At 37.0% G+C, this 25,171-nt stretch overlaps 1 long non-coding RNA gene and 1 pseudogene across 1 annotated transcript; one reads left to right on the top strand and one right to left on the bottom strand.

The window, feature by feature from the left end:
- The first annotated feature begins 147 nt into the window (after positions 1-147).
- LOC132013139 (uncharacterized) lies at positions 148-23,811 on the top strand. Its single transcript, XR_009402893.1, has 3 exons — positions 148-202; positions 725-862; positions 23,648-23,811. It is a non-coding gene; the product is annotated as an uncharacterized LOC132013139 (long non-coding RNA).
- Positions 20,167-21,598, bottom strand: LOC132013356 (tRNA (guanine(6)-N2)-methyltransferase THUMP3-like; annotated as a pseudogene).
- Positions 23,812-25,171: the final 1,360 nt, after the last annotated feature.

The raw sequence follows: 25,171 nt of genomic DNA, 5'->3' as shown, positions 1-25,171 counted from the left end.
GTCCTCGGGCACCTCATGCTCTGCGCCCACGAGCTCAGAATCCGAGAAAAGGCAGAGTTATGAGAAGGCGCGTGGGTCTGAGGGCTGGCCGCTAAAATGAGGTTGCTTTCCTTTAGAATGTCTGGGTTGGCCTGGAGCAAGTCAACGCGCAACTAGAAGCTGAGAACCCAGCTGAAGACTCCCAAAGTGTACACACCCAAAGGTTGTACTTCAACTTTTGTCAGGAAGAAGGGGCGAAATAGTGAGCCAGCCCTCGGTTCCAAATTGGAATTCGTGATTCACATATAACTATGTAGATTACAATCCACATGTCTTTGTGCTTATATATCTGTAGATATACACCAGATGCTACCACTCTAGTCCACTTAAAAATGTTCCCTTTAGACACTTCAGGAGATCCTCAAGCTTAGCCAATACCTTTCTTACCATGCGGGGATTTCCCGAGTTGAAGATCGACAAACCGCAGAGGTTTCTTCACAGAGCTCTCTTGAGAAACGCTCTTGAGGTCTCCAAAGACGATTTCTGTGGCTTCTAACCATGATGTGCTACCAAAATTAAGATACGTATTGGTAAATATGAAGGTTTAGAATGAAATGAATAGTTGTACCTAAAGCAGACTGCCGCATTATAGGTTTATTTTTCTTTCTGTGTTCTGGATTTCTGTAATTCATAACTTCTTTATTGGTATTGATGTTTTGTTTTGGTTTGGTTTTTCCTTCCGTAGGACTACTTAAACAGATCTACTTGTGTGGAAACATAAGAAATCTGCCAGAATGCCTAAGAGCTTACCCATCACTGACAACTTGAATTACACATGATTTGGGATGAAATGATCTCTCAGTTATTACTTTTACAATCAGAGGTGGGTCATCTGCCCAGAGGGAATTAATTGAATAGCAGTGAGGTGCATAGGGTTGTCATGTATCTTCCATTATGGATCAAAAGCATAGTTGTATATTTTTAAAGATGTTCAGGAGAAATTAAATATACATACTGAATATCAACATTTTTATTTGCTAGAAGGTATGGTGTATCTATGACCCAACTAAAAATTCAAGTAATTTTGATACCACATTGTGCAGGAGAATCAGAGTGCTATCTTCTTCCAAAAGACATGAAGAAGGTGCTTCTTTAAATCAGATAATTAACATACACAGTCTTCATCAAACTCAGAGCCACTGCACCTTGGACCTTGAATAGAAGAAACAAAGATTTACTGACAAAACACACATATTAAAGAAAGAATCATGAAGATATATACATTATGCATGTTAAAACACAGAACATCCCCAAATTACATTTTTAAAATTAAGAAACTATTTCAGAAGTTCTTCAAGGCCAACTTTACATACCACCTCCTTCACAAAGCATTTCTTGGTTCCTTCCACTGATTCCCAAACTTGACTTGATTATTACAATAAATATTTATTCTACAGTCTCTTCGTGGCAGATGTTACATTAGGGCTGAGGATTCGAAGGTGAAAAGCCTTGTCTTTGCTCTTCGGTGTTCAGTCTTATTGACGCAATTGGCATATATACAGATATGACATTTGAATGCGTTGTGCTAATATAGGTATATAAAACGTGTTGTGTACATACTGATGATGGAAAAATTACCTGTACCAAGATTCTCGAGGAATTCTCCACAGAGGAGGTGGTGTTTGAGCAAAGTCTTAAAGGAAGTTTTATATACCTATAAGTTTTTAAGTTTTCCAGATGCGATTGGTGGAGTGTGGGTGGGGGCAATGTTTCAGCCTTTGTCATTAAAAAGCAGCATTTGCAAAGACACAGAGCACAAAACAGGCTGGTGGTTAAAGACATGTAGGGTGGAAGACTGTTGTGTGAGGTTAAAATGTAAGCAGAGTTCAACTCATTAAAGTCTTAAATGCCTTAAGACATGTAGACTTGCATCTTCTGCACAATGAGAAGTAACTAAAGAATTTTGAGCCAAGGAGTGTTGTGGTGAGCTATATAAATCTTGGGAAGATTGCTCTGGTTACAACTTGCATGATAGATTAAAAAGAATGATATTGAGATAGCCAATTTGGTTTGCAGAATCCGTAAGCAATCAGGAGACCCCAACCTTCGGATTAGGGATGTGGGGATCGAGACAATGGAATGTATCCAAGAAATACTTAAAGACTAATTTGTTGATGAACTAACTATACATAGGATGAAGTTGGAAGAGAGAATCAAAGATAATCCTCTAATTTCTGCAACGAAGCTAAGAGATTATAAATTACTTGCCCAACTCACCCAATGAGTAGTTGATAGGGTTTAGAATCAGGTTTTTCTAACTTCAAAGCAGACACTATTTCCATTCTCTGTCCTGTACCCTGAAAAGTAGTTAAGAATTTAGTTTGCAGATATCAGTGTCCCTTAGGTGAAAAGAGAACCTAGTAGGCACTCAATAAATAACAGCTGAATGAGTGAACTAAGTTTTGGTAGATCTAGTCAATCTAGTTATATTCTTTCAGGCTAAACTTTGTCTCAAACACATGTCATTTACGTTTGGTTTTGTTCCATTTAATTGTATGCATATCCTGATCCCTTTTTTGAGTTGCAAACCCACTAAAATCATTAACTGTTTCTTAATAATTCTCTCTTTCTCTCTTTTTTTAAAAGATTTTACTTATTTATTTGACAGATAGGGATCACAAGTAGGCAGAGAGGCAGGCAGAGAGAGGAGGAAGCAGGCTCCCCACTGAGCAGAGAGCCTGAAGTGGGGCTCGATCCCAGGACCCTGGGATCATGACCTGAGCCAAAGGCAGAGGCTTTTACCCACTGAGCCACCCAGGCGCCCCTGTATCTTAATAATTCTCTTATACTTTATAGCTTGTAACATAGTATATTTTCATACAGTAGGTTCTTTATAAATACATCTTTAATTAGCGTCCTGTTGCTATACATTTAAAGAATTTATTTCAGTTAGTCCCTTTAAGATTAGCCAAAAAGCATCCATTGTCTTAGATTGAATTTAACAACTTTCTTCTGTACACATAGTATGGTGCTTTTATGATCCCTTTCCTTTTTTTGGCTTGAGTACAGCATGAAAAGGCCATTTTCAGTGAGATTGTTTTGACCTCATTGTGTTATAGGAGTGCCTGTCAGCATAATTTACAAATACACTGACTCCAGTTTGTAGAATGTACTAAAGCTCTTGTCTAACTCTGTTTGTAAGATACCTTGCACAACTCCTTAAACAAATGATTTTTGATGAGACGAGAGAACAATGGTGAAAGCCCATTGACCTAATTAGGAAGTATTAGCAATGTAATCCCTTGAAGTTTATTAAATATCAAAATCAACAGGCAGAGAAATTTATACAAGTTGCATATGTGCCCCTTGCCTGTATCTCTTTCACTTTTCTACTTTATAACAAACAGGTACAAATATCTTCACAGAGAATCCAGGACTTTTATTTTTGAGCCATTGGGTGGAAAGGTTGTCTCTAAGACTGAAATAAAGGAGGTTCTAGAAGAGATGAAGCAGAAAAGTAGGGACATGGAATTGTCCTAAGTGACAGACTTTCCAAATGTATTTAGATTTCCAAGTCTGAATTGCCAAAAATGAATGATAATTATGGTTTAAACCACATTCAACTGTTACATAGTGGGACACTCTGTATATGTAAACCTTCTCTCTCTCTCTCTCTCTCTCTCTCTCTCTATATATATATATATATATATATGTTTGTTACATAGTGGGATACTCTGTATATGTATATATAGAGAGAAGATTTACATATACAGAGTATCCCACTATGTAACAGTTGAATATATATATATGTATATTATATATATATTATATATCTCAGGAAGATATATTATATATATTAAGATATATATATCTCAGGAAGCGATTCAGATGATGCTGGGTACATTTTAATGCTAATGAAAGAATATTTATTATCATTATATATTATAGTATATAATATGAAGATACAATGTTATGAAGTACTAATTTCAGCATAGTTATGTTGTTATGAAGATACTAATTTCAACAAAGTGTTAGATCTGTGATTAGCATGAGACCTCATATCTGTGTATTTGTGAAGGGTCATTTAAGTGTCCCGTGACTTTGATTATCTCTTCAGTAGCTCCTCAGGAAAATTTAGAATGTGTTTTCTTGTTTACTCGGCCAGTAGTTCAAATTCAGCTGAAAGGGCAGGACTTTTTCGGGAGCCTATCAAGCATGATCATTGAGAATACTGACCTTGGAGTTCTAACATGGGATAGAATTTAGGCTTTGCTATTTACTGGCCATGTAATTTTCACAAGCTTCTTAGCCTCTCTGTCCTCAGTATCCTCATTTCTGAACTGGAGATTAATAGTACTTAGTTCATCATTTATCATGAAGATTACATGAGATAACACAGGAAGCACTTAATGTAAATTCAGACACATAGTAAAGATTCAATAAAGGGTAGTGCTAATATTGTTACTATTATCACCATATCATCAACATTATCTCCATCATTATTATCAATTCCCTGAGACTTAGACTTGCAACATTCACATCAACTATATTGAAACAATTACCTGAAGATATCGCAGGTAGAAGGGATATCTTGCTAATCAAAGCAGTGGAACACGATATTATAGTCCCCTTAATTAAAAGAAGGTATTCTAGATGCAAAAAGAGAGCTGTAGGATAAGTGTAGATTATAATATAAAATGATCTACTCAATTGTTTACATAAAACAATTATGATAAGGGAAGAAAAATTCGAAGCCTACAAAATGGGAAGCAATAGGAGTTGTGGGTGACTATTCAGGCCTGTCTACAAAACAGAAAGCTATGAAACCCAGCACATATGAGTAATCTGTCCATTAGGGAATGATGGTGGTCAGAGAGTTTCCTTCATTTCCGCCTGAAATACCTCTCACAACTAATGCAAATGATGAGTACATATATAGCACCTACTGTGTACCAGGTACTGTTTCAAGCTCTTTATCCACTGCCCTGACTCATTTAATTCTCAAAACAATGTCACAAAGTAGACACTACTATTACTCCCATTTTTTTCAGGTGAGACTAAGGCACACAGAGGGTAAGTAACTTATAGAAGGTCACAGCTAGTAAGTAGCAGAGTCCATATTTAAATACAACTATTCTGCCTCCCAAAGCCTCTAGTACCAAAGTTCCAGGCATAACACTTCCCTCTTCATTTTGGCCAAGAGGCATTTTTTTAAAGCTTTTTTTTTTTTTAAATTTTAGAGAGAGAGAGAGATTGAGGGTGTGCGTGTGTGTGTATGTATGTGCGTGCACACGTGTGTACTCACGAGCCAGGGAGGGGGCAGGAGAGGGAGAGAGAGAGAGTCCTCAGGTCAACTCCCCACTGAACACGGAGCCCCACATGGGTTTCAGTCTCACGGTCCTCAATCTAGCCCTTGAGCTGAACTCAAGAGTCAGACACTTAACTGATTGAGCCACCCAGGCGCTCCTTGCCCGAGAGGTGTTTTGATGACTAATTTTATTTCCCTAGTGTGTTTATATGGAAAAAGAGGTAGTATAAGAAAAGATAGCAATGGTAATTTTCTGGCTGCATACTAAATGAATATACTGACCAACTGGCTTGTATGTGTCTCTCATGCTTTTGAATAATGATAATCACATTGGGCCTGATTCTAACCACACTAATTACTATGACTTAACCAGACCTACAGAACTCAAGTGATGCTGCCAGTTTATAAAGCCTGGCCATCGAGCTTTCTCAAATGACATTTCTCTGTCTTTAATCTCCACTTCTAAATATTAGGTTTTAATATTTAATTTTTAGTATACAGCATATTTATGAGCAATTATCATCTGAAACACTTTATGTCAATATCTTTTATCACTTGTTTATTTGAATTACATTATGAATCACTAAAAGGAAATCTACAGATATCAAACAGTATAGACAACTTTCATATTAATCATCAATAAACTGTTAACTCTGACACACTTTCTGCTTGTAATTTCCAAAACGATGCTGTCTTGATTTTTCATCCTAATTAGTGAGAGTCTTTGTTAGAAATAAAACAAAAACAAAAACAAAAACTTCAACAATGAAAAATGTTACAGAATACTATAACATGATACTAAATTTATTGAAAAGAAGGAGAAAATAAGAGCAACTAAGCAAACAAAAGATGACTTGGGAAGGAGAAATAATTCAACTTGTGCACCCTAGGGAACAAGGCACTCTCCCTAGGACAGGATCACACCCATCTAGCTTTCAAGGAGTAAGTAACATGGGACCTAGTTCTCAAACATGCATCTCTGGAAATGCCAACTCTCAGTCATGTAGCCTATCTCAACAACCCCAGCACTAAAGGTTAAAGGTACATTTTACCAGAATTAGTGAAACTGTCACCAGCTAGACCCCAAGACCTGACCTTTACAGCCCACTTGCTTATATTTACTAACATTTGTCCCTCATTTTTCCTAAAGTTCTTCTTTCTAGTCTATCTAACTCAGGCAAATGAAAACCAAAACCACCCCTCAAGTGATAGCGACGCCCTTAACAAGACCTCCAGGGTCCCAGACCACCCAGATGAGTTTGAGCCTGAACCCTGACTCGTACCTGCTCAGAGGAACTATGGAGTGACCTCTAGAATGACAGCTGCTTTACCTCATTCTAATACTAAAATCTGCCAAAGAAGGAGCACAAGCCTCATTTACATAACAGAATGTATGCATAGGCATGTTTCTTTTTTTTTTTTTTTTAAAGATTTTATTTATTTATTTGACAGAGAGAGAGAGAGAGTGAGAGAGAAAGGGAATACAGCAGGGCGAGTGGAAGAGGGAGAAGCAGACTTCCCATAGAGCAGGAGCCCACTCTATCCCAGGACCTTGGGATCATGACCAGAACTGAAGGCAGACACTTAATGACTGAGCCACCCAGGTGCCCTGGCATGTTTCCTTAAGGTGCATGCATGTATGTCCTTATGCCCACCTCTATGTTTGATCCTAATGCTCCCCTGCCTAAGTATTCATCCTTATCCTAAACAAAAGGAACCTATTAACTCTTGCTCAGGGAGTCATAGCTATGGAAGTCATTCCCTGTGATCTCCTTACTTGTGAGTAAAGTTTACTTCATGTGATAATTCCACCTGGTTTATCCGTGACTCACCAGGGAGTGAATTTACATTGCTTGGGTTACAGACCCACCATTGCCTAGAGTGGATTTAAATTGAAAAAAAAAAAATAAAAGATGACAATGTTTTTTCCAAAAACACCCTCCTTCCAAAGCAAATGTTGACCCATTTCCTATAGATAATACCCCGCCTCCAGTCCTCCAGATGGTTTTGGTCCTGAGAGAGAATTTTTTGATATCTAGGGATACCGCTAAGCTTCCACAAACAGAATCACACTGACTGACTAGATATCTAACACAAAATATTTATGATGAGGTCATGAGGAACAGTAGCTAAACCTACTAATTTTGCCTGGGAGGATTAGGAAACTAAAAACTAAATGAATGAATAAATGAATGAATGAATAAAGGAATAAATGAATTTTAAAAAGGAAGAATAGGGACACCTGGATAGCTCAGTGAGTTAAACACCAGACTCTTGATATCAGCTCAGGCTATGATCTCAGGGTCCTGGGATCCAAGTCAGGATCTGTGTTCACTGCAAGTCTACTTGTGGATTCTCTATCTCCATCTTTCCCTCTTCCCTCACTACAAATAAAATAAATAAATAAATAAATAAATAAAATCTTTAATAAATAAATAAAAGAATAAAATGCTGGTAATTCATTAGGTAACCATGAAGCATATCTAATAACCAGGTCCTCAATCTCTTTATGTTTAAATCCCCTTTTTACATGCATAATAACATCTGATTGATTTTGTTCAAGATTCTATTTGTAAGTACTTAAATATTGTGTTTCAGTCAGATAGCAACACTGATATGCCTTTATGTATTTTTTAGCCTCTCCTCTTCAATTTGCCACTGTCTTTGTTTCTCACTTTTGTCTTTTACTTTTTTTTCTTCTTAAAGCATGTTGTTCATCTTCCAGTGTAGGCCTGAAACAACTGTCAGTGGTCGAAGGAAAACCACTTGACTACAACTGATGACAAATGTTTTCTGCTACATCTGTTTCTAAATTTTTTCAGATCCCTTTGTCTGTAAATGCATGCCACTGACAGTCATATTCCTAGACATATTTTATTATCAAACCACTGCCAGAGAACCCAAGATTTCCTATACCTTTGGAAAATTATTCCTTACTCTCAGCATATACTGATTCATGTAATCTGTTTTGCTTAAAAAAATATTGTCAGAAGAAGAACATTTTTCTCCTTTTCATTTCATTATCTTTAATGAAATGGCATTATAGTAAAAACTTGGAGTCTTAATGAAGCAATGACAGTAAGAATATTTCAGAATTCAAACAGACAACAAAGATATAAGTCAAACACTCTACATTTCACTGATACTTCATTTCAAAATAGTCTCCCTCCAGTAAAAAGTTACAATTAGGTAGTAACAGACAGGCAGCTTATAAAATGAAAATATGCGAGACTAAATTTTCTAATATGACTCGTATCTCTCCCCAGAGTAAATGGTCTGTCTTTGTATTTGTTCAGTATTTTAGTTACTACCTACAAGTTTTTTTTTTGGGGGGGGGGGGTTGGTTTTGTTGTTGTGGTTTTGTTTGGGTTTTTTGCTTGTTTTTGCTATGTATAAGTTTAAGTATCTTTTGACATTTTTTGTTTCCTTCAGAGTGCCCATTTCTCAAAGGTAGTTAAAGTGGCTTTGGTGTCAAACCTGAGGTTAAACTATGGGTCAGCTATGCACTGACAACTGTGTGACCTTGATCACCTATCATTATCACCACGCATTTTACATATGAGGAAACCAAAGCCAAAAGCTGTTTGATAACATATACTAGTTGATGGAAAAGTCAAAATTCAAATCTAAGTCTATCTTATTCCAAAGCATGTGCTCTTTCATTTTATTTCTCAGGATCAGTTTCAATTATAGTTGAATGCTTTGAATACTCTTTAACAGCTCAATTATCTCTGGTTTTTGTAACATTTTTATTTTCAAAACTATTTCTATCTGGAAGAATATTCATTAAGTGCACTTGGGTGGCTCAGTTGGATAAGTGTCTGCTTTCAGCTCAGGGTCCTGGGATGGAGCCCTGAATAAAGTCTCTCTGCTCAGCAGGGGGTCTGATTCTACCTCTCCCTCTGATCTTCTCCCCACTTGTGCTCACTCCCTCTCACTCTCTGTCTCAAATAAATAAATAAAATCTTTAGGAAAATATCTTTTAATGTATTTGTAATGCAACTGATCAACTCATATTTCTCAACAATAGGAAGAAATATGAGTTTGAACATTGTAATATAATTTTTTGGTAATTTCTCACTACCTGTTTAGAATAAAAGAGGCCATATTGGAGAATGTTTAAAAAATATGGGCTTAGAGTTAGACTTTGCATTGTTTATATTTTTTAAATTTTCTTCATATTATGGTATTTTTGTCATCTTAAAAACCTTTCAACCTTTCAGGCTGGGCGGCCCAACTCTGGGCTAGCCCATTCATTTCCAGATAACAAAGAGCTCAGCCTCTCAGCAGAAGCTTGCTTTTGATATGCAAACTAACCAGTGGGGAGCCAGACCTTCTCAGTCTGGCACGTACCCCCAGGAGGCAGTATGCCTCTGCCTTAATAATCCAAAGGCCAGCTACCAGTCATCTAAGGACCCTCAGTATAACTCAGAGCCCAAGGAAATTATTGAAACTGGCCGATCCTAAACTGTTCATACGGCCCTGCCTTGACTTCTCCTTGGAAACCTCCATAAATATTCTAGCCTTAGTTTTTTCTTTGCTCTTCCTTTCTGCCTCCTTTCCACCCTAAGGCCTCCATCCCCATGTGGCCCTGTGTGGTCTGCCTGCCTCCAGTCTTGAGGACTTGTGTGTATAATCATCTTTGTTTTCCTGAGCCTCCCCTGTGTCTGCACCTGTGGCCACATCCGACCCACCATCTCATAAAAGAACACAGAACAGACTTCCATGGATTTTAATCCTGTTTCTAGTAGATTTTAAGCCTCATCTGCCTCAGACAAAATGATGAAGTTCCAGAACCTAAGTCAGGTTCGGTGGGGTGAGGTTCGGAGCTGACGACTAAAGAAAGAATTCTTAAGACATCTTTGGTGCAAAATGGTGGTTTATTAAAGCACGGGGACAGGACCCGTGGGCAGGAAGAGCTGCTGCCCCGGGTTGTGAGGAGTGGCTGGTTATATACACAGGAGTTGGGTAGGTGAGGACAAAGGGTTGTTCAGAAGGGCTATTGGGATAAAGAAGACTGTCAAGATATGGAAGGCCTGGGGGCGCCTGGGTGGCTCAGTGGGTTAAGCTGCTGCCTTCGGCTCAGGTCATGATCTCAGGGTCCTGGGATCGAGTCCCGCATCAGGCTCTCTGCTCAGCAGGGAGCCTGCTTCCTCCTCTCTCTCTCTCTCTCTGCCTGCCTCTCTGCCTACTTGTAATCTCTGTCTGTCAAATAAAATAAATAAAATCTTAAAAAAAAAAAAAAAAAGATATGGAAGGCCTGGTTACTATCAAGCCAAGGCCACTTTCCCTCTAATGAGGCACTAACATAAAGACAATTGGGAGTCTCCTGGTGGAATGTTACATTCCTGCTATCAAACGTCCTTGTTAGTAAGATTTAGGTCTTAAAAGAAATTTAACGTTATTTACTTTTCCTTCTACCTCCGTCTCCTTTGGTTTTTTATGGAGGGGAGGGTGACGTTAGGGCTTGAGAAACTGAGTTATGTATCTTTGGAAATTGGGCTATTGATAAGGTAACTTCTTTGTTGTAAATCTCAAGGACATTTATAAACCAAGAGAGACTCCTGCCTTGCAGGACTATGATCTCTGCAAGTTAACTATTTGTTCTTCTTTTAGGGCAGTCAGGGGTGCCTGTGGAATGTCACACATATTACCAAGGGGAGTGGGTGGAGAGGGGGTGCAAGGCGCCAGCCCCTGCTCCATCCTCAGCCAGCCTCCTGTTCCCTCATCAATACAATCAACAATACTAATAGACCTTTATTGTAGAGTTATTGTGAGGTTCCCTGAGAATGTCAAGCACTTAGCACAGTGCCTTGCCAAGGTGTAAGTACTCAGTAAATATTAACTGTATTGTTCTTGATTATGCTGGGAAATAGTTCAGAGATAATTCATATTTTCCCTCTCTTTCTTTTTACATTTTGAAGGTAAGCAATGACTAATCAAAAAAACTAAATTGATTTTTTTCTCATTAATCTTACGTCTTAGTCTCTAATATCTCCCATTTCACCATTCTGCTCCTTATGAAGAATTAAGAGACTCAAAGTGATGTATGTGTATTGGTCAGAATTTAAAATTTTAACAGATTTTAAATGTCAATATTAAAAACAAAAAGGAAGGAATACAGATTAAAAAAAACAAACCCCAACTTGGATGCTGTTGTTGACAGTTTAATATATTTAAATTTTTTCTAGATGACACATATTCATTACCAAACTCAAAGAAAAATTAACATAACATAAGCTGCCTAGCCCTGGTTTAAAACAATATATACTATTCCCTTGTGTCATAAAACGTATATAGATCATTTAATACCCAACACTGATGAATTTGATTTTTGTTATATGTGAATTATATAAAAACAACTGACAGAAAGTTAGTGTGGGTTCTTTTTTAGTTTGTTTTTTTTTTAAATAAAGATTTTCCTCCAGCCAAAGCTTTGAGATCCAACTATGTTAATGAACTCTTGACTGTGTGATAATCCTACATATAAATTGATATATATTCTAAAAAGAATAAGCTTTATATTTTAATAAGAAACCTCCACAAGCTTTCATGCTATTAATTCCCAAGACCATATTTCAGGACCAGACCAGTCTTCTATACTCTTTTTGGTTCCTGGAAGAGGCATGAGACCCATCTGCTCTCTTTCCTTCGTATTGCTAATAGTCACAACTAACTTTTCTCCCTTTTAGTTGTTCCCAGTTAGTAGCTATAGGATAGTGTTTGATTTCCTCCAACTCACTCTTTCCTTACTGCTTCTAAGAAGAAAAGAAACAAGCTCTTTTATTTTACTACTAGTTGTAAGAAAGTGTAAAAAAAAAAAAAAAATCGGAGAGAAACACAGCCTAAAAAAAATAATAACATCTTACCACTTCTTTTCAGCATTGTATTAGAAGTTCTAGCAGCATAATTAGAAAAGAAAATGAGAGAAAAGTTATCCTAATCAGAAAACAAGGAACAAAAACTATATTTGTAGATGACAGATCTTATACATGTAGAATCCTAAGGAATCCACTTTAAAAAAAATCTATGAAATAAATAAATTATCAGCTAGGTTGCAAGATTGAGGCTCAACAAACAGAAACCAATTGTATTTCCATATATTTTCAATAAACAACTCAAAAAGGGAATGAATACAACAACTATAACAGCATCAAAAAGAGTAAAACATAAATATATTTAATTTAAAAATAGTGTGAAACTTATATTCTGAAAATTATAAAAAATTTTCAAAGAAATTAAAGATGCCTAAATAAAATGAAAGATATCTTGTCTTCATAAATCAGAAGACTTAATACTGTTAAAATAGTAATCCTCCCCAACTGATCTACAGATTTAGGACAATTCCCATCAGTATTCCAACTGACTTCTTTTTAAAAATTGGCATGCTGATCCTAAAATTCATATGGAAATGCAAGAAACCTAGAATAACAAAAACAATCTTGAAAAAAAAAAGAAGAGCAACCTGGGAAGGTACACTTTATGAATTCAAAACTTACTACGAAGCTCTGCAATAGTCAAAACAGTGTGAAAGGGGCTTCTGTGTGTCTCAGTCTGTTAAGCATCCAAGTCTTGATTTCAGCTCAGGTCCTGATCTCAGGATCTGAGGTTGACACCCATGTTGGGTTCTATACTAAGCATGGAGCCTGCTTAAGACTCTCCCCCTCTACTTGTGCTTTCTCTCTCTAATAAAAGAAGAAGAAGAAGAAGAAGAAATTGATTTTTAAAAACTTATAAGAAGTGGCACTTGGGTGACTCAGTTGGTTAAGTATCTGCCTTAGCCTCAGGTCATGATCTCGGGGTCCTGGGATTGAGCCCCAGGTCCAGCACCCTGCTCAAAGGGGAGTCTGTTTCTCCTTCCCCTCTGCCCTTCCTCTCACTTATACTCTCTTGTGAACACACTTTCTCTTTCTCAAATAAATAAAATATTTTTAAAAAATTATAAGAAAAAAAAGGTGTTCATCTTCATGACATTGGATTAAGTAATGATTTTTCAGATATGACACCAAAAGCACAAAGAAAAATAGGTTAATTATATGTCATCAAAAACACTTTTTTGAAGCAAAGACCACCCAGAAATTTAAAAGACAACCCACAGAACGGGAGAAAAATATTTTCAAGTCATATAGCTGATAAGGGACATGTATCTAGACTATATAAAGAACTCTTAAAACTCAATAGTAAAAATGACAAATAGGCAATAATATAAATGACATTGAGTTTGACAAAAATGACAAACTCAATGACCAAAATGAGAAATAACAAATAACAATTAAAAAATGGTAAGAGGAGCTAAACAGACATTTCTCCAAAGCAGATATACAAAGGAAATAAGCAAATGAAGAGGTAACTAACGTGATTATTTGAGAAAAATAGATCAAAACCATAGTGAGATACCACTACACCCAAAAGCATGGCTAAATTAAAACTACAAACATAGATAATAACAAGTGTTGGCCAACATGTGTAAAAACTGGAATCCTCACATGTTGCTGTTGTGTACTTAAATGATAAGGCCAATTTACAAAACAGTCTTAAAGGTTTAAATGCTGAATTATACTACCCAGTAATTATATGCTTAGGTGTATACTCAAGAGAAATGAAAACATATGACTACACAAAAACTTATACATGAAGGTCCGTAAAGCAACATTCAAAATAGCCAAAAAGCCAAAATAATCCAAATACTCAAATATCCACTATTCAATAAAAGACTAAATTGAATGTGGTGTGACCATACCATATAATATGATGTGGTGATAAAAATAAATGTAGTACTGGGCACCTGGGTGGCTCAGTTGGTTAAGCGACTGCCTGGAGTCCTGAGATTGAGTAGCGCATTGGGCTCCCTGCTCAGGAGGGAGTCTGCTTCTCCCTCTGACCCTCCCTTCTCTCATGCTCTTTTTCTCGCTCTTAAATAAATAAATAAAATCTATTTAAAAATGTAGTACTGATACAAGCTACAACATAGATGAACCTTGAAAACATTGTTCTAAGAAATCAATCATAAAACACCATATAGTTTATGCTTCTACTTGGGGTTTCTCTTAGGAGTGATGAAAATGTCCCAAAATTTATTGTGCTGATGGTTGTACAACTTTGTGACCATTTAACTGTATGCTTTAAATAGGTGAATTGTTTGGTGTGTGGATTATAATTCAGGAAAGATGTTATTTAAGAAATAGCAATAATTATTAAATTTTGTTGGCTTCCCAGTCCTCAGACTCCTGCTGCGTTTTTGTTTTTTTAATTGTAACAGAAAAAAATGTTGCTATAACACAGACACACCGTTATAAACAGATGGTTAAAAGGAGCCTTTATTTGATGGACAGCATGACGGGCTAAAGACACAAGTTTAAAAGCAAAAGGAAGTTAAGTGACCTTGCATGAGTTTAAAACCATGGCATATGTGTGGATTCAGGAAATGGGAGACACTTGGTGAGGCCAGACAGAGGAGAAGATGTAGCATAGAAAGAAAGCAGAGTTACAGAGGGAGTGAGTTGATTTGAATTTTGGTGAAATAAGTGAGAATATGAGAATATTTCCTACTTAATAAAGCCACCATTCTATCTCTCTTGCCATATCCTGGACCTGTTTTAAAGGTCTGGTCTGCAAGGTAGATACTGGGCCAGATAGAAGCCAGTTACATCTGCAATGCTGGTGTGGCTTTCATTTTTGAGAGAAGCCCTTTTTGGTCTCTGTCTTGAGGTTAAGAATTACATGTTTTTTTTTGTTTTTTTTGTTTTTAATTTCTTTCTGAGTCTCTACATTTCAGCTCTTAGCTTTAATGCCGCAAATACTCTGCAGCTTGTCTTTCTTTTTCACAAATGTGAAGCTTTTGAGAATTACTCCTGATGATACATGTCTATAGTACATTGATTTTCACTGCTCTGTGCATTCCATTAAACAAATACGGCACAATTCATTTATCCACTCTCCTGTTCCAAGTTTTGACTAATGCAAACAACATTGCAAAAAAACTCTCATCCATATCTGATTTTTCCCATGGCCTAGAGCTTCCCCAACATATAAACCTAGCAAAGGAATTGCTCTGTCATAGGGACGCACACATTCAAATTCACGGGATATTGTCACATCGCTCTATATTGTCACATTGGTTGTATAAATTTATAATTCTTCCCACGACTTTTGAGACTTACCTTTGCCTGAATCCTCACTCATCCTGCAGGGCTAGCACTATAAAGATGGGCTCTCAGGCCCAATTCTCTCTCTCCACGTACTGCTATTAACGTCAAGCCCCTGTGTTATCAAATGTGATAAACACCTCTCTGCCCCCGCCCCCCCACCCCTGCCCCGGCAGACACTGTGTCAGCTCCGCAGTTCACTGTTCTGATTTCCAGTCTCTTCTTCATTTCTGACCCAAGGCAATTTCCCTGCTTTTCTGGGCAGTTCAGCCATGCATTCATGAGGAAGTTAGTTATAATTTATTGAGCAATTCTTGGTGTTTGTAGCTGGAGGGTTTTCAAGTTATCTGCACCAACAGACTTTTATATGCCTGACAACATTTTTCAGCACCTGAGCAATCTTTAAACTTTAAGCTGCCCAGATGTTGGACATCATAAAGAAAATAAGTGAAATCAAGTTAGCCGCTACGATGAGCCATCAAACTCTCTCTTTGCCTGTATTCACTAGTCACCACACCGCAGGGCAGAATGACAATAAACACTAGGGACTTTATAGATGGTCTGAGTTTGATTCCCAACTCTGTTGCTCCCTAACTGTGTGACCTGGGGCAATTTATTTCATCTTTCTGGGCCCTGGTTTCTTCATCTGTAAGGTAAATCATAGAACCTACCCAGAAGAGTTCGTGTAAGGATCCAATAAGTTAATATTTATGAAAAGGTTTAGAACTATATCTGACACACAGCATGTATCATGTCATCATGTGATAAATAAGAATGGAATAATAAATATAATAAATAATAAATATAAGAAGTTCATATTTGTATTACCTATGAATATTCAAGTAATGATTTTTCCTTCAATCCCCAGCAGGACCATCTAACGTTGGCAACATCATAGCTCTTCAAGTTTAATGATTCTAGTATTAAATGACTTTTACCTAAGAGAATCTCTGTGCCCCAGAATACAAACAAAATTGTTGTGGTCCGTTATGCCCCAGACACAGGGAAAATGTTGCCTGCCCAACCAAGGGGTTATATGGGTTAGGAGTAAGGATGATAAGAGATGTATGATGGAGAAGAAAATAAACAAGAGAAGAAGGAGAAAAGTAATACAGATACGTTCTTCCTCCCAACCTGGGACCAGGTCAGAGTGCCGGCAGGATGTTCCCTTAGGGACCATCTTCCCTCCCTGCTGGCCTCCCACTCTCTTCCTGCTTCAGACACACAACTTCTTGCCTGCTTCCCGAGTGGGCCCTTCAGCTTGCTTAGGTTCAAAGAGGAGGGAAATCTGAGCAAAACAGGGTAAAAAGCTTTCTCTTAGTCTAGACAGTCTGCATGCCTGAGGTTGTTCGGGCTGTGAGAAATGGCATCTCAAGGATCTGTCCCTGTGCTGGAACGGAACCTTAGGAAAAAAATCCTGAGGCACTACCTATGCCTCTATTACGTAGTGTGTTGTTATTACCGTCCTTTTACGCCATACACACACTACAATATCTTGTGTTCTTAGTAGATACAAAATACACTTTAAGTTGGATTGAGGCTCACCATATAGCCCCTACAACAGACTCGGTAATAACGTCCCACAGTGACATGGATTTGCATAAAACTTGACAACCAGTGAGCTCCCCTCCTCTATATGGTGTCCGTTCTCCACAACGCAGACCAAAGTCAGTTCTCTTCTGGAGGGGAGTGATGGGAGATGATTTTCGCATAACTACTGTGGACTTTCTTCTGCCTGGAAAGGTACGAATTCTGTTAGAAATACAGAGATGATTTCTTAAGCAGCTAATAAAATTCATTGTGTTCTTTTTTCACACCTTAACTGGTAGACTGACTGGACAAGTTTGTTTGCAATCCCACATTTTCCTTGACTTTTTTTTTTTTTTAAAGGTTTTATTTATTTATTTGATAAAGAGAGAGAGAGAGCACAAGTAGGTAAAATGAGCAGGAAGCCCAATGCTGGACTCAATCCCAGGACCCTGGGATCATGACCTGAGTCAAAGGCAGCTGCTTAAACAACTGAGCCACCCAAGTGGCCTTTGACTAAACTTTTCCACCTCACTTAATGCTTTTGCAGGGGAGTAGGGAGTTATTATTTTATTTAAAACATGAAAAGAAAAAAAAATCTCTTACCAAAATAGGATTAATCTATATGGCAGACACATCAATAACTAATTCTATAGCTTGCCTACCACATAACATTCACAATTCAGAAAGAGATGTAAGGTTAACCAACGGTTGATTTCTAAAATAAAAGAATTTTTAATTTTTAAGATAAAATAATGTTCTAGTTAATGAACTAGATGGCAGGAATCCTTTCAATTGTATACATATATCAAAGCATCACAATTTACATTTTAAATACCTTCTAATTGTATCTGCCACTTATACCTCAATAAAGCTGGGAGGAAAAGAACCTGGAAATACAATATTCCTGTATGTATATTTTTTGAGCTACAGGAATAAATTTTTTCAAAAAATAGTATTATCTGAATGATACAATTTAACACCACTGCATATTAAATTTTATTTTCTTATTTATTTACTAAAAAGTCAAATCACTTTATAATGGAAAAAATTTATCTTCTGGTCTCCTCACCCCCGATCTATGTTTTCCAGAGAAAAGATATTCGACTCATTTTCTGTTATTTACCATCATATTCCTAAATTATAGCACATATTGTTTTTTTGACTCAATACTAATATCTGCTGATTTCATACTATTAAAGATGAGGATTTAGTTTCCTAATATACTCTTTCTCTATTCACCTAATGTAATTATATACCATGTTAGGTTAATATTCAATTTGACATTAATATTGTCATATAAAAATCACAGCTGAATCGTACTCATTAACGAAGGAAGCATTTCCTTACATAACTTTATTTCCCTAGCTTAAATCAATGCCTCTTATATGTTTAATCCATTTCTTATGTACCTTCCACAGATTCATGCCTAAACTCCTTCCCATTAGTGTGACTAAAGCTCCCCAGAACATGTTCATAAACAATAGGTGAATGTGACTGTTTTGTTTCTTAGAACAATCCTTCCAGAATCCCTTGATGTTCCTGCTCTTACTGGGGAGTTTGCTTCCTGGACCCACTTCCCTGCCATGATTCTAGGATTTCTCTTTACCATCATGTCAGAAATTAACTTCACCTGGCTCTCCAGTTGGGTTTTCTGTTTCCCAAATTCCTTATCTTTTCTAAAAATTCATTTTACTGGAGCATCACCCAGTAGGTTCCTGAGAAAGTATGCATGAAGATCAATGTTTTGAATCTTTTAAAATGTTTTAGTCTAATCTCACCCCTTGACTATTTGACCATAAAATACTAGATTGGAAAGAATTCTCTCAGAATTAAGAAAGCACAATTCCATCATCTTCTGACAACAGTGTTGCAAATAAGAGTCAAATGCCACCGTGGTCCCCAGCTTTGTTGACAACCTCTTCTGCTGTCCTCCTCAGCTCACCCCACATGCCAGTCCCTCCCCTGCACTATGCTTGGAAGTTTTCCAATTCATATCTTTATCCCTAGTATTCTGAAATTTCTTGGTATTGGTCATTTTCCCCACTAGTCACTGCGCTAAGCACTTAGCCATTCAGTTGAGGAAAGCATGTTCTTTTCAAAGTGTTGTTGGAAATATTTTTCTATTATTTTCTCCCCTTCCTTCTCACCCCTCCTTCTCCTCCTTTTTCTTTGATAATTTTCTTTGTCACATGTTTTCAATTCTCACTGCCTAGAATACCACTTAGTTAATGTTGCCTAATTCTCTTAATTTTCTCATCTTTGTTCTTCTGTTTCTCTATCGTTTTGTCTCTTGGGGAGGTTACCTCAACCTATACTACCTATCCTCCTGTTGATTTTGTATGTATTTAGGAGAGAGGATCTACTATGTAAGAGATTGTTGCTATCTGAATACTCTTTGTTTAGAACATCTTTTTTTTTTTTTTTAATTTAACGCTGTTTTCTTTCTTTCTTTACTGAAAGAAAAATGAATTTGCTTTTAATCTGGCTTATTGCTCCCATGCTTCGTCTACCAGTGTATTTGCTACTGTTGATAGGTAGACATGTCCTATACTAATTGTAAAGGATCTTTGTACTTCCATCAATGAATTCAATCCTCTATTTTAGTCCTGTGTATTAATCTGAATAGTGGCTGCCTATTTTCATTTTCAAGGCAGATGGCAAACTTTCCTATAGATCTCATGAGATTTCACCTTGTCCAGGACTTTGTTTTTTAAGGTTGAGGTAATGAAATGTTGTGTAGCTAAACAGTGAAATTCCACAGGCAATGGGACATGGCCTCAGATGCTCTCATGTCCTCTGCCTTCCCTTTAGGCTGGGGGAATTTTGTACCTGCCACAGTGGAAAACAGAAACTGCTCTCAAACCTGAAAACAAACTGTTTTAAACCCAAATCCCAGAGTGTTTCAGTAGGCTTTTCTCTGGACATTTTTGAAGCATTTTGAAGAAAGTACTAAATGTTCAGTCATGTAGTGGCCCATGATGCCAAGTCAGCTACCTCTTTGGAACAGATCTAAAGAAAAGCTCTACTTCCTCATACGATCTTTTTCAATCCCATCACATGAGGTTCACATCTTTTGCTAAGTAGGGTGAAAAGCCTTTGGCCAGTTTAAATAGTGCAAACTGCGCTTTTGCTAATGTTAGTTTTATCGGTTTTTTTGTGCTGACATTTCCAGCATTGGGGAGTACTAATACTGCATTCTTTGCATTACCAGAGAGTTCCTCTTTCTCCACCTGCTTCTGAAGGATAATCAACACCCTGAAATGGATGTTTCAGAACACAAACTGCTGCAGAAAGGCCCTCTGTATTCACCCAGAGAGTAGGTGCATTGTGCCAGATGTGTCTCATTAGAGGTGATGCCCTGGGAGAGCATTTCTGATCCTTGTAAGTAGTAGAGCCTGGCCTGTCTCAGTTCACAGATACAGCTCATTCTGTAAGCAAGCTGGATTAAGGTTGTAGTTTTTCTTCTCGGAGGCCATCCTTTTTCCAAATGGCATATCAGTTCCAATAATATCTACAGAGCCAGGTCTCAGTAGTGACTTGCAGATAGATATTCCATTGAACATCATCTATGGACAAACCCCAGGACAGTTTGCCTCTTTAATTTGGCCCTTGGCCAATCCAGAAGAGATATTACTTGCTGCCATATTCACAGCCAGTGTATTATTATCACCAACTTCTGTAGCCCTCTCTTTTGGTACTGCCTCCATTCCATACATGCCATCAACTATCATTATCGGTATGTTAAGGAACACAGAGACTCAGTGTCCTGTAGGCAAGAGCAGATCTGAGTTATAGGTCCAAATGTGAGATGTTTCTTTGGTGGAGACGCTCTTCTGTCAATGCAATGCGCTCAGTGATTTGATGATCAGGGATTTTCAAATGAGCCTCCATATCAAAGTTGGTCATGTCAACTTTCCACCTAAATTAATCCTGAACACCGCCTCTAAAACTTCTGACAGCCTGAGTTGAGGTGCTGCTGTGTTTCTCTCCTGCCTTTTTGCTTATGAATATAAACTTTAACACTCAAGGATCAATTTCTCCTTTTGAGCTTTCGTCAGTCTCATCTTTGCAAGATGCCAAGCCAGAACCTTCTAACATGGTATTTCTTTGATAGCTGGATTTTCATCAGTCGAAGACATGTGAATCTAAGCCAGTGTTAGCAAACTCTTTTAACATCTTTGTCTTCTTTTTGTCTCCTCATCCATTATCAATTTTACCTTTACTTGAATTCTCATTTATCTTTTTGCAGTTTTGTCTTTGAAACTGGTGTTAATTTTCCATATTCTTCAAGGGTCTGATCATGGGAGTTTCCAGAAATTCTTCAAAATCCTTTAGAACTTCCGTTTCCTTGAACTGCTAATCTCCAAACTCCTGAACAACCACAAATAAGCTATCAACTGGTTCCAGACAAGAGACCTGAGCCAGGCTTTTTCACCAAAACGTTAAAACACATCTCACTTCATTTCTGTATTTTGCATGATGAATGCAATTTCTCTTTCACTTCATCTGCACAAAACCTATAGGTGCAGTGGCTCCACTCATGACCTGGAGATGCTCAGACTCATTTCTGAGGCTATTTTCTGTCCTGAAGGTTCACATCCAAGAGTTGGTCAGTGGTTTCTTGAACATCAGACATGTTGTCAGTTCTTCCAAGATCCCTAACTTTACTGCTAACACAGACCCTTCCAGCTCCAGCCCCACAGGCCCAGCGCACCCCAATGCTATGCTTTCTCTTCTCTCTCAAGATGTTGGATATAGAACTTTTCCAAAATATTCATTAGCAAAATATTGAAACAGAGTGAAACTGAAAGAATTTTAGAGTGAACACCAATATACCCATCACCTAGATTCTATCATGAACATTTTACTGTACTTGCTTTTTCCCACATATTTATTCCTACATCGATACATTGCATGTTTTTATGCATTTTAAAATAACTTGCAGAGAATGTATATCCCCCTAGGTACTTCAGCCTTCTTGTCATTAACCAGAGTTCAATATTTGTTTTTTTTCTTTTGATGTAAAATTTATATACTATGTAATGCACAAATTTTTCTGAGTTTTAAAAAGTGCCCAAAATATGTCATTATAGAACATCACTATTGCCCCAGAAAATTCCTGCATGCCCTTTCCAGTTACTGATACTAGTCCCACCCCAAGAAAATCACTGTTCAAATTTCCTTCTATCATTGACTGATTTTGACTGTTTTAAAACTTCATAAAAATTAAATAATATGTATGCACAATTTTTGTTTGACTTTGTTTGCTCAGCATGTTTTCGAGATTAGTAGTTGATTCTTTTTATTGCTGAGTAGTATTCCATTTTTTGAATATGCCCTGTCTTCTTTATCCATTCTCCTATTTTAGGATCTCTGAGATATTTTTGACTTTGAACTCTCATGAATAAAGGTGATTTGAATATTTCTGTACAAGTCTTTTTATGTGTATATGTGCTTTTATTTCTCCTAAGTAAACACCTAGATATGGAATTACTGGGGCATTGGTTAATGTGTATTTCATTTTACAAGGAAATGTTAGATCTTTTGCTATAATACTTGTCACATTTGACATTCCTAACAACAATATATGAGATTTTCAGTTGCTGTACATCCTTACCAAAATTTGGTATTGATAATCTTCCTAATTTTATTCATTCTGACATGTGTGGAGTGGTGTGTATACGTAGTCTTAATTTGCATTACCCAACTGACTAATAATATTGACCAAATCTTCATAAGCCTGTTGATGCATCTATTCAATTCAAGCTATTTTGTCTTTATTAGTGGATTGTGGGAGTTCTTTATATACTTTGCATTCCAGTCCGCTGTCATGCTTGTGTTTTGTAATACAAATTTTCTTCAAATCTGTGGCATGTCTCTTCAGTGTATTTTTATTTATTTATTTATTTATTTATTCTTAAAGATTTTATTTATTCATTCATTCATTTATTTTAGAGAGAGAGCACAAGCAGGAGGAGGAACAGAGGGAGAGGAGCAGAAAGGGAGGGAGAGGAAGGGAGAAAGAATCTCAAGAAGATTTGACACTGAGCACAGAGCCTGGGACTCTGGGATCATGACCCTTGAGATCATGACCTACTTGCTGAAAACAAGAGTGGGACATTTAACTGACTGAGCCACACAGTGGCTTATTAACAGTTTCTTAATAGTGCCTTTTTAAAAGTGGTTTTTAATTCTGATAAGTTGAACTAATCAATTTTTCTATTATGGTGATTGCTTTACAGTTCAGAACTCTGCTTTTCACAAATCACAAAGATACTATCTTATGTTTCCTTGTAGAAAGTTTTATGGTTTTATGCTTCATTATTACTCAGTTTAAAATATTTTATAATTTTTTTGATGATTTCATCACTAAGGAAATGAGAACGGTTTTCTGTAATTTCAGTGATTTTTCTAAGATGTCATGTTGTTATTGATTTCCAATTTAAGTCTTTTATGTTCAGAAAACATATGCTTTCAATTCTTTTAAATGTATTTCAGCCTTGTTGGAAAGTCCAGCATATGATCTATCTCAGTGAACATATCAGGTACACTAGAAAAGAAGATGTATTATGCAACTAGTTATTCAGTGTAATGTTCTATAGAAATCATTTAGGTCAAGATGTTGATAATTTGTTCAGATCCATATCTCTCTCTCTTTTTAAAAATATTTATTTATTTATTTTAGAGAGAGAACAAGAGAACAGAAGGAGGAGCAGGGGGAGAGGAAGAGAGAGAGTTTTCAAGCAGACTCCAAGCTGAGCGTGGAATCAGACTTGGGGCTCAATCCCAGGACCTTGACATCATATCCTGACCTGGCTCCTTAATCAACTGAGCCATCCAGCCACCCCAGATCCATCTATATTTTTATTTATTTTCATTAGTTTGATCAATTGCTGAAAAATAATATTAAAAAATCTTCAACTATGATTATAGAATTGTTTATTTCTCCCCTTGATTCTGTCATTGTCTCCTGAATTTTGAAGCTGTTATGAGAGGAAAAAACATATATGAATACTACGGCTTCCTGATGATTCTTCCGGACTCTCTTGACATTGTGAAAAGTCTCTCTTTATTGCCAGTGCTCTTAATTCCTTCACAAAGACAGAATTTCAATGTGGTGTCATTTGCCTTCAGCCTGAAGAATTCCCATTAGCATCTCTCCAAGGGCATGTCACTGGTGATGAATTCTTTTTCTTAGCTACCATTGTTATTCTGTAGCCTTCTTCATTTTTGCTGGATATAGAATTTTGAGTTGTCATATTTTTTTCTGTTCTTTCAGAACTCTTAAATATGTGTTCTGTTATCTTGTTCACCTATATACAATGTATTGTTTTCTCTGGATGCTTTCAAGATTTTCTCTTTATATTCAATATTCAGTAATTTTATTATGATGAACTGAAGTTTGGTTTTGTTTTTATTTTTCACATATGGCATTCCCTTACTTTTCAAAAGCAGCCTATTGAGGTATAATTGACCTAAAATAAATCAGTGCATATACAAATATACATTTGGGTGTATTTTGACAGACATACATACTACAGAAACCATCACACAATAAAAATAATGAACACGTCTGTTACCCCCAGAAGGTCTCCTTCTGCCTCTGTAATTTCTCCCACCTTTCATCCCATTCACAGGCTCACTAGTCTCCTTCCTGATACTACACATTACTTTGTATTTCCTAGAATTCTGTATACTTTTTGTTTGTTTGTTTGAGAGAAAGAGAGAGAACATGGATGGGGGCATGAGGACAGGACAGAGGGAGAGAGAGAAAAATAATCCTAAATAGGCTCTCTGCATAATGCAGAGCCCAACATGGGGCTCCATCTCATGACCCTGAGATCATGACCTGAACTAAAAATCAGAGTCAGACACTTCTTAACTGACTGAGCCACCTATGTGCCCCTGTATTTTCTAAGTCTTTTAGTCAGCATACTTATGTTGAGATTCAAATGCTATTGTGTGTTATCAAAAGTTCAGTAATTTTCATTACTGAGCACTAATCTACCATAATGATACAGCACATTATGTTTATCCATTCACCTCTTAATGGACATTTAGATTGTTTCCATTTGGGTGCCATTACAAATAACACTGCCATGAATATTCACATACAATCTTTTCATCTCTCTTCAGTAAATACCTATGACTAGAATGGCTGGGTCACATGGCAGGTGCATGTTTAACTTTTTAAGAAACTACTAAACTA

This window comes from Mustela nigripes, chromosome 3 (genome assembly GCF_022355385.1).
Source record: "Mustela nigripes isolate SB6536 chromosome 3, MUSNIG.SB6536, whole genome shotgun sequence".
NCBI lineage: Eukaryota > Metazoa > Chordata > Mammalia > Carnivora > Mustelidae > Mustela > Mustela nigripes.
The sequence above is the reverse complement of the archived record's forward strand: the minus strand, read 5'-3'. Positions and strand labels throughout refer to the sequence as shown.